The 17137-nt window shown below is 39.3% G+C and overlaps 1 pseudogene; it reads left to right on the forward strand.

Annotated features, from left to right (window-relative positions):
- Positions 1-16134: 16134 nt before the first annotated feature.
- LOC110564822 (N-terminal Xaa-Pro-Lys N-methyltransferase 1-like) lies at positions 16135-16742 on the forward strand (annotated as a pseudogene).
- The last annotated feature ends 395 nt before the right edge of the window (positions 16743-17137 follow it).

Here is a 17137-nt window from a genome sequence, read left to right on the forward strand (position 1 = left end):
ACCACTGCAAAGGAGAATGGAGAAATTTCAATAAAATGTCTGAATCAATATAGAAAGTTAAAGAAGGATTATGAAAATATAAATTTAACCTTTTGGGTGAATGTTGGCTGCAGATTATACTGTAAGCATGCAATTTTTTTTTGTTTATTTTGAGGGATGAAGGTTTATTGTGCTCACAATTCTGTATTACAATATATTCCAAAGGGGCAGTGGAGTGACAGGCACATGAAAGAAGTAGTCATCTTACACCCATAGTCAAGAGCAGAGAGTAGTGGGTTGGCATGCTTTCTAGCACTTGCTTGCCCTCTACTTTTCATTTAGTCCAAAGTCCAGCCCCAAAAAAATGCTGTTTAAGACATATATAGCTTTTTAGATAACTCCTTCCATTTTAAAATTATTTTATATTTATCAGGGGCATCTGCCTATAAAATTTTGTATTTATTTATGCATTTCATACCCTGATTGTACTTCTCCCCTCTTGCCCCACCTTCCCTTTCTCCTCTCCCTCCCTCTTCTACTTTTCATAACAGGGGAACCTCTCCTACCAAGGAAAGGGAGTGTGGAGAGAAATGAGGGTGGAGACCAGACTTGGGGGAGAGTGAGGCACGAGGAAAGAGAGAAGCAAAACCTAGAAACTGTGGGCAGGAGCCTCTCTGTGACAAGCCGGAGACCTAAGACAGAGTAGGCTTTTGGGAGGATATGGGGGTGACTCTAGCTGAGACCCCTAGTAGCAGGGGCACGGAGACTGAAGAGGACACCCTCTAGCTACACAAGACTCCTAGTGGAGAAAGGGGAACACCAACCCACCCACAAAAGCTTAGAACCAAACTTTGCCCAGCCTACAGGAAATACAGGGATAAAACTAGAGCGCAGATGGGGGGAACATCCAAGAAATGCCTGGCCCATCCTAAAACCTACCGCATGGGAAGGAACAGGGGCAGCTTTTTGTCTCTTTTTGTCCCCCCAATTATATGACAAAACTGTCCAGTTAAAATCATTCAATAAACTCTGGCTCAATAAATTAAAGCTTTATTAATTTCTCTTTGAAGAGACCTATGCCAGGAAAAGACTAAACTAAACTTTTATCTTCAGTGAAGAAGTAGAACAGAAAAAGATACCCAGCGCAGAGCGTGCAGAGGAACAAGATCTAGGCAGGATAGCAAATGATTTGCAAACTCAGAGGTTCCAGAGATAAGAAAAATGAAAACAGATAATGTTCGATAAAGTTGAAAGATCAAAGGATAATATAAAGCGTAAAAGAGAATATGTTGGTATTTTGATGCAATTGGCATTGAATCTGTAGGTGGCCATTTTCACTGTTAATCCTAACTGTCCATGAACATGGGAGATCTTTCCATCTTCTGATATCTTCTTCAATTTCTTTCTTCAGAGACTGGAAGTTTTATTTATTAATTTTTAAACAGGTCTTTCACTTGCTTGGTTAGAGTCACACCACAGTACTTTATGTTATTAGTGGCTATTATGAAGGGTGTTGTTTCCCTAATTTCTTTCTTAGCCTTTTTGTCTTTCCTATACAGGAGGGCCACAGAGGAAGACAATGCAGCCAGTCCTGATGAAACCTGATAGGCTAGAGTCAGAAGGAAGGGGAGGAGGACCTTGCTATCAGTGGACTTTGAGAGGGCCATGGGAAGAGATGAGGGAGGGAGGGTGGAATTGGGAGGGGATGAAGAAGGGGGCTGCAGCTGGGATACAAAGTAAATAAACTGTAATTTATTAAAAAATAAATTAATAAAAAAATTAAAACAGAAAATATGGCCATGAATGCACTCACCTATTAATTTACTATTCAGTCACTACTGTGTTAAGCTTAAGGCAGTCACAACACATTCATTGAACAATAGAAGGTACTGACCAAAGAATACTTTCATGTTGAATGGTGGATGTGCCATCTCACGACACTTTAAAACTGAGTTGTCTGCAGGAAGAACCTGAGTTTAGAAAGTTTTTCCCCCCGAATCTGTTCAGCACAGATAGTTACAAGCTAAAAATTTGGTTACCATCTGGAGTCAAAAGGAAAAAAAAAATGTTGGTAGTGAAACTACTCTTTATGAAATAACAGAATGTGTAGCTGTGCATACATGTTTGTGCATAACATATAGCAGGAGAGTGCCAGTGCCTCCAGGGGTCAGGAGAGTGTGAGGGGCCCCAAAGCAGATGCTGGTGTTCTTTAGTTCTTTAGTGTGGTGCTGCCTCTCCAGCTCTAGGTATTGTTTATTTGTTTGTGTTCTTGTTTTGTTTTGTAAACTAATTTTGAAATCATTTCATTTTCTTCCGTGAGTTTTCATAGCACTTTTTCCCAGAAGTAGATATATTTAAATATATTTATCTTATTTTGTGGATTCTGCTGTGACCTGATCTTTCACAGCAAGCAAATTTGTGGTTATTATAACGCTGTGATAATTTAGAATTCAAGTACCATCCACCTGACACTATTACTACCGACTTCACAACTGTTCAGTTATGCTAGCACTTTTACTACCCCAGACAGCTTTAAATCAGATATATTCATTGAATCACACTAAACCTGGAGCTCCGTTTGGGCAGAAGGCACCTCCTGACTTTGTAGAATTGAATTGTCACAATTTTTGCTTGTACTTTTTATTCAGCTACATTCTATTTGCTGATGATTAATTGTATTAGGGAAATTTAGCCATTGCTCCAGACATTACCATGTTTATTAATTTACCCACTAAAAAAAAAAACCCTTATGAACAGGTAACATTTGAATATTTCAAAAAAAAAATAAGGATATCATAGTAATTTGCTCTTTCTTCACAGCATGACCACACACATGCACAAACACTCACGACTTCTTTGGCTGCTGGCACAGCGCTGTGTGCTTTCTGTAGCCCCTGGCTATCAGGCACAGGGCTAAGCATGGTGAAAGTGCTTATGGTGGAGACTGGCTCATGGAAAGGCAAGAACAAAACCTTGGAAGTTGTCCTCTAAACTCTACTGATGTACACACACACACACACACATACACACATACAATGTAAACACTTAAATAGTAACTTATGTTCATAGAACTCAAGGGAAGAACAAATGACCTTTGAGTTAAGCTGGTATTTGTTATTTTTCCTTACAGTTCCTTCATTTCTAAACTTCGGAGTTTATCATCAGACTCTTTTTCTACCGGCCATGGAGCTTCTTTTACTAACATTTTCTTTGGAGCAGATTTACTGGTGACAAATTGTTAGTTCTCCCTCATCTGTGAACATTTTTATTTCATCTTCTGTCCTGAAGGTTATTTTCAATGTACGCATAAGTCGCAGTTGGCAGGGTTTTTCTTTCAGCTATTTAAATCTATTGTTCTGCTGTCTTATGACCTAGATTGTTCTGGTAAAAAATAGAAAACAACTTGAGAGTTTTGCTCCCATACAGAATATCTCTGCTTTCTCCTGCTGCTTTTATTTATTTATTTTTTTAATCTTTGATTTTATTTAGCTTTGGTACTATGTTTCTGTAGGTTTTCACTTTTTACTTTATATTGGAGGGAGCCAAGTCTCACAGGCATTTGTCTTTAATTCCCTTACACGAGGTTTCAGAGATGTCCAGTGACTCTTTTTTAACATGCTTTTCCTGCATCCATTGTTTTTTACAGTGAATAGCACTGACATGACCATAAAGCACTGTGAGTTACAGGCACCTTACACAGATGTAATGTTTTTTTTTTAACCCTGGCATTTTCATATTGTTATTTTTATGATTTCTCTTTTTTGGATAAAATCTCCCATCTGTTTCAGTGGCTGGTATAGTTAAGCCACCAAATACAATTGTGATAACTGAATACATTTTTTTGTCTACTTTGCCATTCCAGCATCTGGGTCACTGCATACCTGGCATCTGATGCTAGTCTGTTCACAGAGGAGCACGACTTGTATTTCTGGTGTTTTGTACATGAAACTAAATTTACTTATGCTATACTTACGGAAACTTAAGCTGTGTTGAATAGATACTAGGCCTAATAAAAGTCTTCAGCAGAATATTTGTTCTTGTTTATGGCAAATGATCAACAGATATTGTTTCAACCTATTAGTCCTATCAGTTGCCTGCGGGTGATGTGCACAGTATGGGCTTTACTTTCAAACCATTCTCCGAACTTCTTGGTGTCTGTCTTGCACGTGTTGGGTCACAGGGAATCCAAGATCTAAGCAAGTTTATACGGAGATGCCATTCCGCATATGTCTTCTCTCTGATATCTGCTTTTATCCTTCAGGCTTGAGAGGTTCTTTTTGTTGGGAATTTGAGAAAATCAAGCAAGCAAAGCACAAAAACAAAAAGCAAAAGCACAAAGAAAATTTAAAAAAGCAAACAAACAAGACAACAACAACAAACAGAACAAAAACTGAGTCATACTACCCTCTCCACTCCACTGTTTTCCCGATAGACTGTGGCTCACACACACACACACATGCACATGAATACAGTATGAAGCTAGTTTCTTTTCACATTTCTTCCCTCTCCTCAGTCTGTAATTTTTGTATAATTTTTAGTAAGTTACTCTTTTTTATTTGTTTTGTTTTACTGCTCTATAATTATTGGTAGAAGGAAATGTTAAGCATAAACATAGAAGACTATGTTAAGCCTATGCTACCTTAGTAGCATATCTTTTTTTTTTCCCCCTTTCTCTTCTGCACACTTGCTTTTCTTTTTGTTCAGGCAATAGCTGACATTACATTTACAGAAATATCAAGGCTCCTGAAGAGGTATTGTAGAGAACAGTATGACAATATTATAGTGATGGTGATCACATATCAACCAGGGACTTTGACAGAAACCTGTGGTTGTATTTTCACCCAAATCCATCATTGTACATTTACTGGTGCTTACTCCCATTCTTCCTTCTCTTTCTCTCTTTCCTTCATTCCTTCTTTTTTTTTCCTGGCTTTGTCTCCTATTTAAAAGCAATTCCAAAATAGAAATGAAACTATTTCAGGTTTGCTTCTATATTCTAGTCATGGCACTGATCTTATTTCCCCAGAAGGCATTTCTATTACTGACAGTGGCATTCAGGCACTGACGACCACACATTTCCTTATTATACATTGCATAACATGAGAAAAAGTAAAAGACCAATAAAATCACTAGTCTTCAGTTTTTTTTGATCCAGCCACGTTTGGGACAAATTCACTTTATGTCACAGGACCATACCTCCTGGATAAATTGGCCATTGTGTAACTGGTAAAACATTAAGTTTGGTATCCAGGAGCAATAGATCAATGCTCCACATATTAGCATAAAAGCACAAAGACTCTGCCTCTCCTCTATACCTCTCTGCCTCTGTGAGACCATCTCTGCTGTCCTTGTTAAATCAACACAACATCAAGGTTTTATTCTGTGACTTAGGCTGGGATTTCCCCAAATGGACTACTACAAAAATGTGTACCAGGAATATACATCAATCAAATCTCAGGAGGATTGATGGAGGAGACAAGATTGGCCAGAGGAAGAAGCTGGCAAGCAATGTGACTTCAACAATGTGTCCACAGTCTCTTGGAACTTTAGAGCTAAAGTAGTCTTTCACAAGACCTTGGAGCTTCCCATGAAAGCAAGCAAGTGTCTTAAATACAGGAATTTTGGAGAGGAAGGCGGAAATGATAAAAAGTGGAGTCCACACTTGTTGGATAATAAGCTTGGGGAAGTCTGAGATAGATGAATGAGAACTTATTCAAAGTAAAAAACAGAAACAAATAAAAAAGAAGTCCTATCAGAATTGAAGCAAGAGGGAGAGCTTTTGTCCTGTCTTAGCAATCAGTAAGTACACTGTATGTTGCTGGCATGATTCTATGTTAGCTTCTTCTGAATTGAACCATTACTTCCAAGAGTGAGCCTCAGCTCAGGAGACACAGGAGGTAAGTAAAAGATCACTGTTTGGGAAAAAAAAATGAGACAAACTTGGAAGATTCTCCAGGGCCTCTCTTCAACAGTATAAAAAGGTGAACAAGTACAAGGGGAGGAGATTGTAGAGATACTTACAATCTGTGCAGAAAGTTTTGGGGCTGAAGCTTCAGTGAGTTATCACCAGGGTTAGGATGGACTTTTCCATGCTAGATCTACTTTGGAGTTATCCTTGTTCTTTGTTAAGTATCCTGTCACCCATATTCCTATTAGGAACTGCAATACAGTCGCATTGCTTCTCTGAGTTAAGACTTCTGTGCAGCTGTTAATTAAAGGGAAGAGAGAAGGTGTGGAAGTGGAGGAGTGGGGAGGATGGGGAGGAAGAAGAAGAAAAAAAAGGTTCACCGCTGCTTTCTAGACCCTTCAATCAATGACCTAAAGACCTCCCACCAGGGCCCACCTCTAAAGGATTGTAAATCTCTTAATCGTGTCCCACCAGAAATCAAGCCTTTACCCCACAGAATATTGGTAGACATTTGTTCAAATAAAACTGTAACAAGTTTTATGTGCACATCACCGTATGTTCCTTAATACACCATACATAGATGCTGAGTTGAGATGTACGTACATTCTCTTATTGAACTATACTAAAGTTCTTAATAAATATATGCTGTTTTCTTGGTTTTGTGATATAGAAGTCTGTGTATTGGTTATCGTAGCTAAGATATTTTTCTTTTCATATCTTCCAGGAAACTGGGGCTAAGGGGTTAACAGTGTAACAGTATGATAATACCTAGATAAGAAATTTCTTCTTATCTTTCCTTGTGATTTTGCTGCTGTTACTGTCTGTGTACTATTACTCCCCCCCTCCCCAACAAATCCTGAGTGCTTTCAACTCCAGCTAAACCAGGCAGACCTGCAGGTATCTTGTTTTCTTTCTCTTTTTTTGCTTGTGTACTTAATTGTTATCTGTTTCTATCCCCTGCAAGTTGGTGTTTTGCCTTCTGCAAGATCAAGCTTGCATCATCGGTCCACGTTTTACAGAGGGTTTGAATGGGTGAGGGAGACTGCCTGTTCGGACAAGACCTCTTAAATTAATGAGAAAGAGAGAGTTTAAAATAGAAAATGTAATTTTAACACATGCAGATATCCACATGCTGAGAAGACATTTCCATTGTGATTTTCAATCATTAAAGGAAAAGTGAGAGAAAGAAAAACAGCAAGAGAGACAGAGGGAGAAAGAGAGAGAGAGGAAAATAAAATGAGGATGTTAGAATGAACACAGGCTGGCCATTGGCAAAGCTTGCAGAGATGCCCCTGCCAGTGTGCAGCAGAACACAAAGAGGCTGTGATGCTGACGAGCATGGATCATGCAGAACGCTGAAAGTGCTTAAAGAGGAATGAGCAATGTGATGATTTTTCTGATATGTTGAGTCAATGCAGTCTGACATAGCATATAGGTGAAAATTGAGGAAGTATTTTTATTTCTGTTTAGTAGATTTTTTTTAAAAAAATAAATTTCAACTAAATTATGTTTTTTTCTTGGAAAGATATTAATACTGGGTGATGGCTAAAAAGAGATAAATAAGGATGAAAGGGAAAAGGAAAGATGGAGATGTACACAGAAAGAGAAAGAGAGAGAGTCTAGAAGAAATTACAATACAAAAATTCACAGTTGCTCATACTCTCCTTTTATGTAAGAGGAGAAATGGCTGTTGCTGTGTGTTTCTCTACTTCTTGACTCATTTCCAGTGTGCTTCTATTGCCACAATTATCACAACAACAGTATTTTCTGTATTGCAAAAAGATTTCCCAATCCAGCTATTTTAAGAAAGTCTGATTTCTTACTAACAGAAGTGAATATGGTTCTGTTGTTGGCTCGGATGGGGAAGAAATAACATTTAACAATAAACATAGCATAGACAATGCTGTTTTGCCTAGAAATGGTTTCCCAAATGCTGATAAACCTGTCCTTTTGGGTCCATCCCTCCATTGACATAGGAATGTTGCATGTGGGGACATTTATAGTGGCTGCTTACCCCAAACCCTCTATGCTGCAAGAGCATTTCCATATCTCTGTGTTGAGCTGAGCTTCTCTCTGTCTCAGTCCCATAGCTATGCTGATTTTGACCACATTTGGAACATGACTGCACGATTAAGGTAATTTTTTTTTATTTTTGCACAAATATTAAGTTATGGAATGACATTCAGTCTCTGGCTTTTGAAAAAAAATTGAGAAGTGAAGCCCTCCTCCCCCCAAATAACTAACATATGAAATAGATGTAAGATGCTGATGACCATCTTACTCTCTGCAAGGTAAGGAACATAGAAAGAATGTGCCTTAGGTTCAAATTGAGAGGAGAGCAGAGATGACAGTAGACCAACTGGTGTGATATTGACTGAATTCCTTGGGGATGACTCAAGCATACATGGAGAACATACAACCACCATGTTTCTCAGTTATGTGAGTTAAGCAAGTCTACTTTTCAGGTTCAGGTAAGAAAGATTTCTGATCTCCTCACCCCTTATGCTGAGCAAAGCCTGATGAAATCAGACAAGGTTTGCACAATTGGTGCATTCACTCGTTAAGCGTTCAGAGGTGTTTAACTTGGGAGGAAGTCACTTCTCACAGAACTTCTGGCTTTTCTCTATCATTTCACTAAATCTTCCTTAGGATAAGAAGATTCTGGAAAGTGATGGGCTGTGTGCTCCCTCCTTTTAAAAATATGAATGATATATATTTATTCAGTCAGGCCAGCTTCTGTGGCAATGTCTGTTCCTCATCTGTATCAGGGGATAGCAGCATCCACAACAGATGACGATGACTCAGGAATGCTGGAAACATTCAGGGCAGTGCTTGTTCAAACATTCTGTGCATGACGGTTGTAATTATTATCTTTCAGATAATACCCAGGCACTCTATCAGACATATAAGCCTAAATAATTTTCATCTGCAGAATAATCAATTTTCTGACACAGAGATATTAAAATTCCCTCTTGTGCCAAAATTTGCAAGTGGAGTGAAGGATCAGAAAGTAATGATAATTCTCTGGAGGTTGCTGAAGACACACTAAAATTGTGAATCTCAGGAAAGAGGAATAGATTATGAAGCAATTTCAGAGAAAGTGGACATGATCAAGAGAGTAGATATTTGATGTTTACCCCCAGGGTCTGTTGTTTTTTTAAACCCAGTCTCAGCAATAACAATACTTCATTTCTTTGTCTAAACTACCTACAGTGAGACTAAAGTGATTGAACAAAATACTTCTATACATATTTATCCTTTGACATACATTAGTCTATGTAGTCCGTTTGTCCATGTTGTGCAGAAGACAGCAAGTAGGATTCTACAAACATAGATGCTGTGTGGCCTGCCATTTGTGTAAGTTTTTTGAGATATTTTGAGGCTATAATTCAAACTGTGAAGGACAGTGCTTTTATTCAGCTTTTAGGAAAAAAATGCTTCCTGCAAAAGTTAGAATTATATGTAAGTTACAATGTACATAATTAATACAGAAGCTTTTACGCTCTATCCTAGGTATCCCAGATTGCGATTCTAAAACCTTAATTTTCCCATTTTATGTTTCATTAATTCACCAAAAGACAGATTGTGGGGAAGAAGGCAGAGTGCATTCTGACACAAATCTAATTGACATGTATTATTATTTGGAGATATAAAAAATAACTTAAATTATTTAAAATGATTTCCCTTGGCAGCTGATTTTAGCTGGCCACTTTAATCTGTGCAGCCAAGAGACTCTACGACCTTGACGTGACTTTGTTGGGCTAAGTAGGAATTTTGAGATATTAGAGGCAATCAAACTGTAATATCTCATTCAGGACTTCATCTGAAAAGATGCCTAAATGTTGTCTCAAATACATCTGGTTGCATAGCATATGAAACCAAAACAATCATTAAACAAAAACAGTAAAGGCAGGATAAGCAGGTGCTCATTAGCAATCCACACTCTGTCTAAAGACCAGGGACAAAAATCATACCAGATGGACTCCGATCAAGTTAGAAGGTGTATGTCAGCTTAAAAAAAAAAAACAAAAACACTTGTAATTCAGAAATTTTCATATTTTATAGAAGGTTCTTACAACCCCAGTCTTCAGAAAACTGATTTTTTTTTTTGCCTTAATTTTATCTTCACTGGAAGTAAAAAAAAAAAAAAGAAAGAAAGAAAGAAAAAGAATGAGTCTCAGAAACTATTCCTGAGCCCTTCAGCAGTGGGATGTGGGATGTGACATGTGGGATGCAGACAGCCCTAGAGAAACCATAGAAACACAGCTTCCATAGCTTACAACAATCTCCTTAAGCTCAAGTTCAAATTATGAATGAATCTAGATGTAGCATGATAGGCTGACTAGGAAGATCATAAGATTTGAAGCTGTTTCAAATGCAAATTACATATCAACTCCCATTCTAAAAGAATGGTTTTCAGAAACTCATTCCTCATCTGTAAGGTAGAAATGATAACTTTAGCTTCAGGATTTATTGTGAGGAAAGAGGGAGCATGTTTAAATGGATAAAAATAATGGATGCTCTCGCTATCATTCTTTGTTATATTTTCTATGTATTTTATACAAAGAAAGGATGGTTTTGCAGTTTTTGAACACCAGGTTTAAGAAATAACAGATCTTGTAGGTAATTGGCAAGAGTTTACCCTTGATCTCTTTCCTTTTTTTCTGAACCTAATACACAATCCACTCCCTTCCCAGGTGTCACCATTTTTGAGTTGTCCTTCTGGCTTTACTCAGGGAAATATTATCAGCCCTGAGTCTTAAGTTCACTAGAAACTTCATGTGTGACACAGAGGTTGTTTTACTCTGTTTCAGGGAGTGTGCAGTTATAACTCAATTAGCAGGGAGCAGAGTACAGACTTGGGAACACTACAAAGTAACTTATGGTCATACATGGAGATGGTATCTCAACAGGAGAAAACACTGTTAACTGAAAAATACAGTGGAAGCTTTGTGTCAATTCTAAATTTTCTCAAGAGGCACTCATGACAGAAATAAGACTCGTAAAATACTTATATAATATCTGGCCAGTAGCAAGGATTAAATAATCACCCACAATTTGTTTAAAGATGACACATATAAATATAAACACCACCTATATCATCACTGAACAGTTTCTGAGGCACTCACCATAACTTTAAATACTGGCTACATCTTGGAAGAAGTGATGTAAGTCTGTTTACAGTGTAAAAGGGGGTGACAATATCTGGGTTCTCTCTCTTTAGCTCAACAAACTGTGACCCTTATGAAAGGGTTTACACTATGGCCATTTTGTTATTTTTCTTTTAAGATAAAAGATACGCTCTTACATAAATAAACTCTTAAGTAAACTAGCCTTACATTTTCAGCGGGATAAGCATTGTGGTGGGAAGTCCCCTGTTGTGGATCTTTCTGTAAGAAACATCCCATACAACTTTTCAGGGTGATGTTAGCTTTGTGCCTCTCAGTCCACAACTTTGTAGAGAAACAAGGATGGAAAAAACTGTTCTGGTTCTCAGACAGAAAAATTGGGTTGACTAATGTGGAGCATTGTATCCTCTTCCTAACAGAGTTGTTCATAAGAAACACTAAAAGAATTAAAAATTCTCACATAAAAACGATAAGCAACATGGTAACAACAGAGTATAAAACAAAATGCCCATGTTCTTCTCTCCAGCTGCCATAGATAAAACACAAGGATTCAAGATGAAGCACAAAGATTAGCATGGCTATAAGGAGAGAAAATACTAATTTATTCCTTGTTTTTTCTATCATCAACACATAAAATTGTCTTCTCCTTATCCTTTTCGCGATTTTCTTTTTGGAAAATTGAGAATTTACATTTCATTTCTGTGTGTCGTGTGTGTGTGTGTTCCTGAGCATGTGAGTGAAGGGGTGTGTGCACATAAGTGGAAATTGAAGTTGGCCTTTGTGAGTCATTCCTCTGATTCTCTGAGACAGGATCGTTCACTGGCCTAGAAATCACCAAATAGGCTACTGTCATTAGAAAAAGAAGAAGCAGACACACCAAAAAGTAGACAGCTGGAAATAATCAAACTCAGGGCTGAAATCAATCAATTAGAAACAAATAAAACAATTCAAACAATCAATGAAACCAAGAGCTGGTTCTTTGAGAAAATCAACAATATCGACAAACCCTTAGCCAAGCTAACTAAAAGGCAGAGAGACACCATCCAAATCAACAAAATCAGAAATGAAAAGGAGGACATAACTACAGACACTGAGGAAATCCAATCAACCATTAGGACTTACTTCAAAAGTCTATATGCCACAAAATTTGAAAATATAAATGAAATGGACAATTTTCTTGATCAATTTGACTTAACAAAGCTGAATCAGGACCAGGTAAATCAATTAAACAGTCCTATATCCCCCAAGGAAATAGAAGCGGTCATTGAAAGTCTCCCATCCAAAAAAATCCCAGGACCAGATGGTTTCAGCTCAAAATTCTACCAGACCTTCAAAGAAGAGCTAACTCCAATTCTCTTCAAACTATTCCACAAAATAGAAAGAGAAGGAACATTACCAAACTCATTCTATGAAGGAACAGTCACCTTGGTACCTAAACCTCATAAAGACCCAAAACAAATAAAGAGAATTTCAGGCCAATCTCCCTTATGAACATTGATGCAAAAATACTCAAGAAAATACTTGCAAACAAAATACAAGAACACATCAAATATATCATCCACTATGACCAAGTAGGCTTCATACCAGGCATGCAGAGGTGGTTTAATATGTGGAAATCCATCAATGTGATCCACCATATTAACAAACTGAAAGAAAAAAAAAACACATGATAATCTCCCTAGATGCTGAAAAAGCATTTGACAAAATCCAACATCCATTCATATTTAAAGTATTGGAGAGATCAGGGATACAAGGCACATATCTAAACATAGTAAAGACTATATACAGCAAGCCTATAGCCAACATCAAACTGAATGGAGAGAAACTTAAAGCAATCCCACTGAAATCAGGGACAAGACAAGGCTGCCCACTCTCTCCATATCTCTTCAACACAGTTCTGGAAGTCCTTGCTAGAGCAATAAGACAGTTGAAGGAGATCAAGGGGATACAAATTGGAAAGGAAGAAGTCAAATTATCACTATTTGCAGATGATATGATAGTATACATGAGTGACCCCAAAAACTCTACCAGGGAACTCCTACAGCTGATAAAACTTTCAGCAGTGGCCAGATAAAAAATTAATTAAAAAAAAATCAGTAGCCCTCCTGTGTACAAAACACAAAAGGGCTGAGAAAAAAAATTAGGGAAACAACACCCTTCACAATAGCCACAAATGACATAAAGTACCTTGGTGTAATCCTAACCAAGCAAGTCAAAGACTTGTATGAAAAAAAAAAATTTCAAGTCTCTGAAGAAAGAATTAGAAGACGATATCAGAAGATGGAAAGATCTTCCATGCTCATGGCTTGGGAGGATTCACATAGTAAAAATGGCCATCTTACCATAAGCAATCTACAGATTCAATGCAATTCCCATCAAATTACCAACACAATTCTTTACAGACCTGGAAAGAAAAATTTTCAACTTCATATGGAATAACAAGAAAGCCAGAATTGCTAAAACAATCCTCTACAATAAAAGATCTTCAAGAGGTATCTCCATCCCTGATCTTAAGCTGTACTATAGAGCAACTTTTATAAAAACTGCATGGTATCTGATTGGCCTGCTCTTTGATCACCTCCCTCTGGGGGGGGGGAGCAGCCTTACCAGGCCACAGTAGAGGACAATACAGCCACTTTTGATGTGAACTGACAGACTAAGATCAGAAAGGAGAGGAGAACCTCCCCTATTAGTGGACTTGGGGAGTGGCATGCAAGCAGAGGGAGGAGGGAGGGTGGGATTGGGATGGGAGGAGGGAGGGGCTTATGGGGGGATGCAGAATGAATAAAGTGTAATTGATGAAAAATTAAAAAAAAACTGCATGGTACTGGCATATAAACAGAATGGTGGATCAATGGAACCGAACAGAAGACCCAGAAATAAACCCACAAACTTATGGCCACCTGATTTTTGACAAAGATGACAAAACCGTACAATGGAAAAAAGATAGCATCTTCAACAAATGGTGCTGGTCTAACTGAATGTCTACATGTAGAAAAATGAAAATAGATCCATACTTATCACCCTGCATAAAACTAAAGTCCAAGTGGACTTTACATAACCTCTACATAACACCAGACACATTAAATCCTTTGGGAGAAAAAATGGGATGAACCCTAGGACTCATTGGTACAGGAGACAACTTCCTGAACAGAACACCAACATCACAGGCTCTAAGAGCAACAATCAATAAATGGGACCTCATGAAACTGAAAAGCTTTTGTAAAGCAAAGGACACCATCGTCAAAACAAAACGACTGCCTACAGATTGGGAAAGAATCTTCACCAACTCTTCATCTGACAGAGGGCTAATATCCAGTATATATAAAGATCTAAAGAAGTTGAAAGCAACAAACCAAGTAATTCAATTAAAAAATGAGGAACAGAGCTAAACAGAGAACTCTCTGTAGAGGAATATTGAATGGCAGAGAAACACTTAAAGAAATGCTCAACCTCATTAGCCATTAGGGAAATGCAAATCAAAACAACCCTGAGATTTCACCTTACACCCATCAGAATGGCCAAGATGAAAAACTCAAGTGACAACACATGCTGGAGAGGTTGTGGAGAAAGGGGAACCCTTCTCCACTGCTGGTGGGAATGTAAACTTGTACAACCACTCTGGAAAGCAATCTGGCACTTTCTCAGACAACTAGGAATAGCGCTTCCTCAAGATCTAGCCATACTACTCCCAGGCATATATCCAAAAGAGGCTCAAGTAAACAATAAGGACATTTGCTCAACCATGTTTATAGCAGCTTTATTTGTAATAGCCAGAAGCTGGAAACAGCTCAGATGTTCCTCGGTGGAGGAATGGATACAGAAATTGTGGTTTATCTACACAATGGAATATTACTCAGCAATGAAAAACAAGGAAATCATGAAATTTGCAGGTAAATGGTGGGACCTGGAAAGGATCATCCTGAGTGAGCTGTCCCAGAAGCAGAAAGACACACACAGTATACTCACTCATGTAGACGTATAACATAGGATAAATCTACTAAAATCTGTACATCTAAATCTGTACATTTAGTCAGAGAGAGGACTCTGACTAAAATACTCAGTCCCCATCCCAAAAGGCAAAGAGGATGGACAGCAGAAGAAGAAAACAGGAAACAACCTAGGAGCTTGACACAGAGGGCCTCTGAAAGGCTCTGCCCTGCAGACTATCAAAGCGGACGCTGAGACTTATGGCCAACTGTTGGGCAGAGTGCATGGAATCTTATGTAAGAAGTGGGAAATAGTAAGATCTGGAGAGGACAGGAACCCCACAAGGAGAGCAACAGAACCAGAAAATTTGAACACAGGGGTCTTCCCAGAGACTCATACTCCAACCGAGTACCAGGATGGAGATAACCTAGAAACCCTGCACAGATGTAGCCCATGGCAGTTTAGTGTCCAAGTGGGTTACATAGTAATTGGAAGAGGGACTGCTTCTGACATGAACTGATTGATCACCTCCTCCTGAGAGGGGAGCAGCCTTACCAGGCCACAGAAGATGACAATGCAGCCACTCCTGATGAGATCTGATAGATGGAAGGAGGAGAGGTGGACCTCGCCTATATGTGTACTTGGGGAGGGGCATGCGTGATGAAGGGGGAGGGTGGGTGGGGCTGGGAGGGGAGGAGGGAGCGGCTTATGGGGTGGATACAAAGTGAATAAAGTGTAATTACTAAAATAAAATTAAATAAAAAAATGAAAGGTTTGCAACAAAAATAAAGAAAAGCGAATAACAGAATTCTGAGCACAGCAGAGCAGATCACTGTGTGTCAAAGTGGAAATTAAATATGCCCAGAGATCTTAATGCTATGACAAGAACCAAGTGAACGGTCATACACTCAGCTTGACTTTCAGGAGATAGATTTAGCAGAGATGACCAGGATGCAATGAAGTACAGAATGATTGAAAAATGTAAAAACCCAATGGAATGCTAGTATATTAGCCCAATGATGATACAATGCAAGGGTAAAAAAGGAGATTCTTGAGAGCCTGCCCTGGGCTACAGTCCTAGCCAACCTCTTCCTCAACTTATCCTTGTCTCCTGGGTCCCTGGAGCATCAACACAGAAGAGCAGAGCTATGACTAGTGACAACGTGGCTGATGATATCATGACTGAAGATGTGAAACAGTTTTATTCAAAGACCAGGGCCTACTAGAAGCAGATCCTACCCACGGTGGAGGGCATACTTGAGAGTATGGCCATGTCTTTAATATCGACCTCGACATCTGAAAGCTTCCACAGAGTTTTTTAAGGGAAGCCCCAAAGAAGATTGGGACTTCCTGTGCCCTGTATTGTAGTTCTGGCATTGGAAGGACCACCAAGCACCTGTTTCTGTCACTCTTCAGGGTAGAGGGCATGGTGGACATGACAGAGAACTTTCTAGCCAAAGTGAAGACCGACCTGGAGGAAGAGGCCAAGAGAGTGAGGAATTACTTCTGCTGTGGCTCACAGGACTTCAGCCGAGAGCTCCGTTTCTATGATATGATCTGGATCAAGCAGTTGATAGGTCACCTGATGGATCAGCATCTGGCTGACTTTCTACAGTGCTGCAAGTGGGGCTTCTGCCTCAAATGGCATGATTGTCATCAAAGGCAACATGGCCCAGGAGTGGATGATCCTGGATGAAGTGGACAGCAGCATGTGCCATGATCGCAAGGTGGTAACGCCAGATCACCCACAATGTGGGCCTCGGATGATATCTATCATGTCTATTGCTTTGCCCTGAGATGAGGCCAGGGTGAGAGCTGGAGGCCCGCAGCTGGCAGGCCACTAGACGCACCTGGCATCCACCATTGACTCCAGTGGGAGGGAACAAGGTCCAGGAGAGATGTGCTCTGGATTGCGGCAGTGCAGCTCCGTCTTTCCAAGTCACCCTTGCAACTCCCCACAAGGCACATGAGAAGCTGAGCGGCGTAAGGGGAGAGAAAGATTTCACATGGCCGCCAAGGACCTGAAGCATGTGGTCTGTTGTCTTCTGGGACAGCAGCCAAACCACTCATGGTGCTTGCTAGACGGTACCGCTTACGCAATGGCCATAGTCCCAAATCCTCTTTGGTGACAGGTCACAGGAAGCTGCAGCAAGGGGAGTTTGCTTGCCTCTTCAGCTCCTTGGGAGCTGCT

The sequence above is a fragment of the Meriones unguiculatus genome, chromosome 18 (genome assembly GCF_030254825.1).
Source record: "Meriones unguiculatus strain TT.TT164.6M chromosome 18, Bangor_MerUng_6.1, whole genome shotgun sequence".
NCBI classification, from domain to species: domain Eukaryota; kingdom Metazoa; phylum Chordata; class Mammalia; order Rodentia; family Muridae; genus Meriones; species Meriones unguiculatus.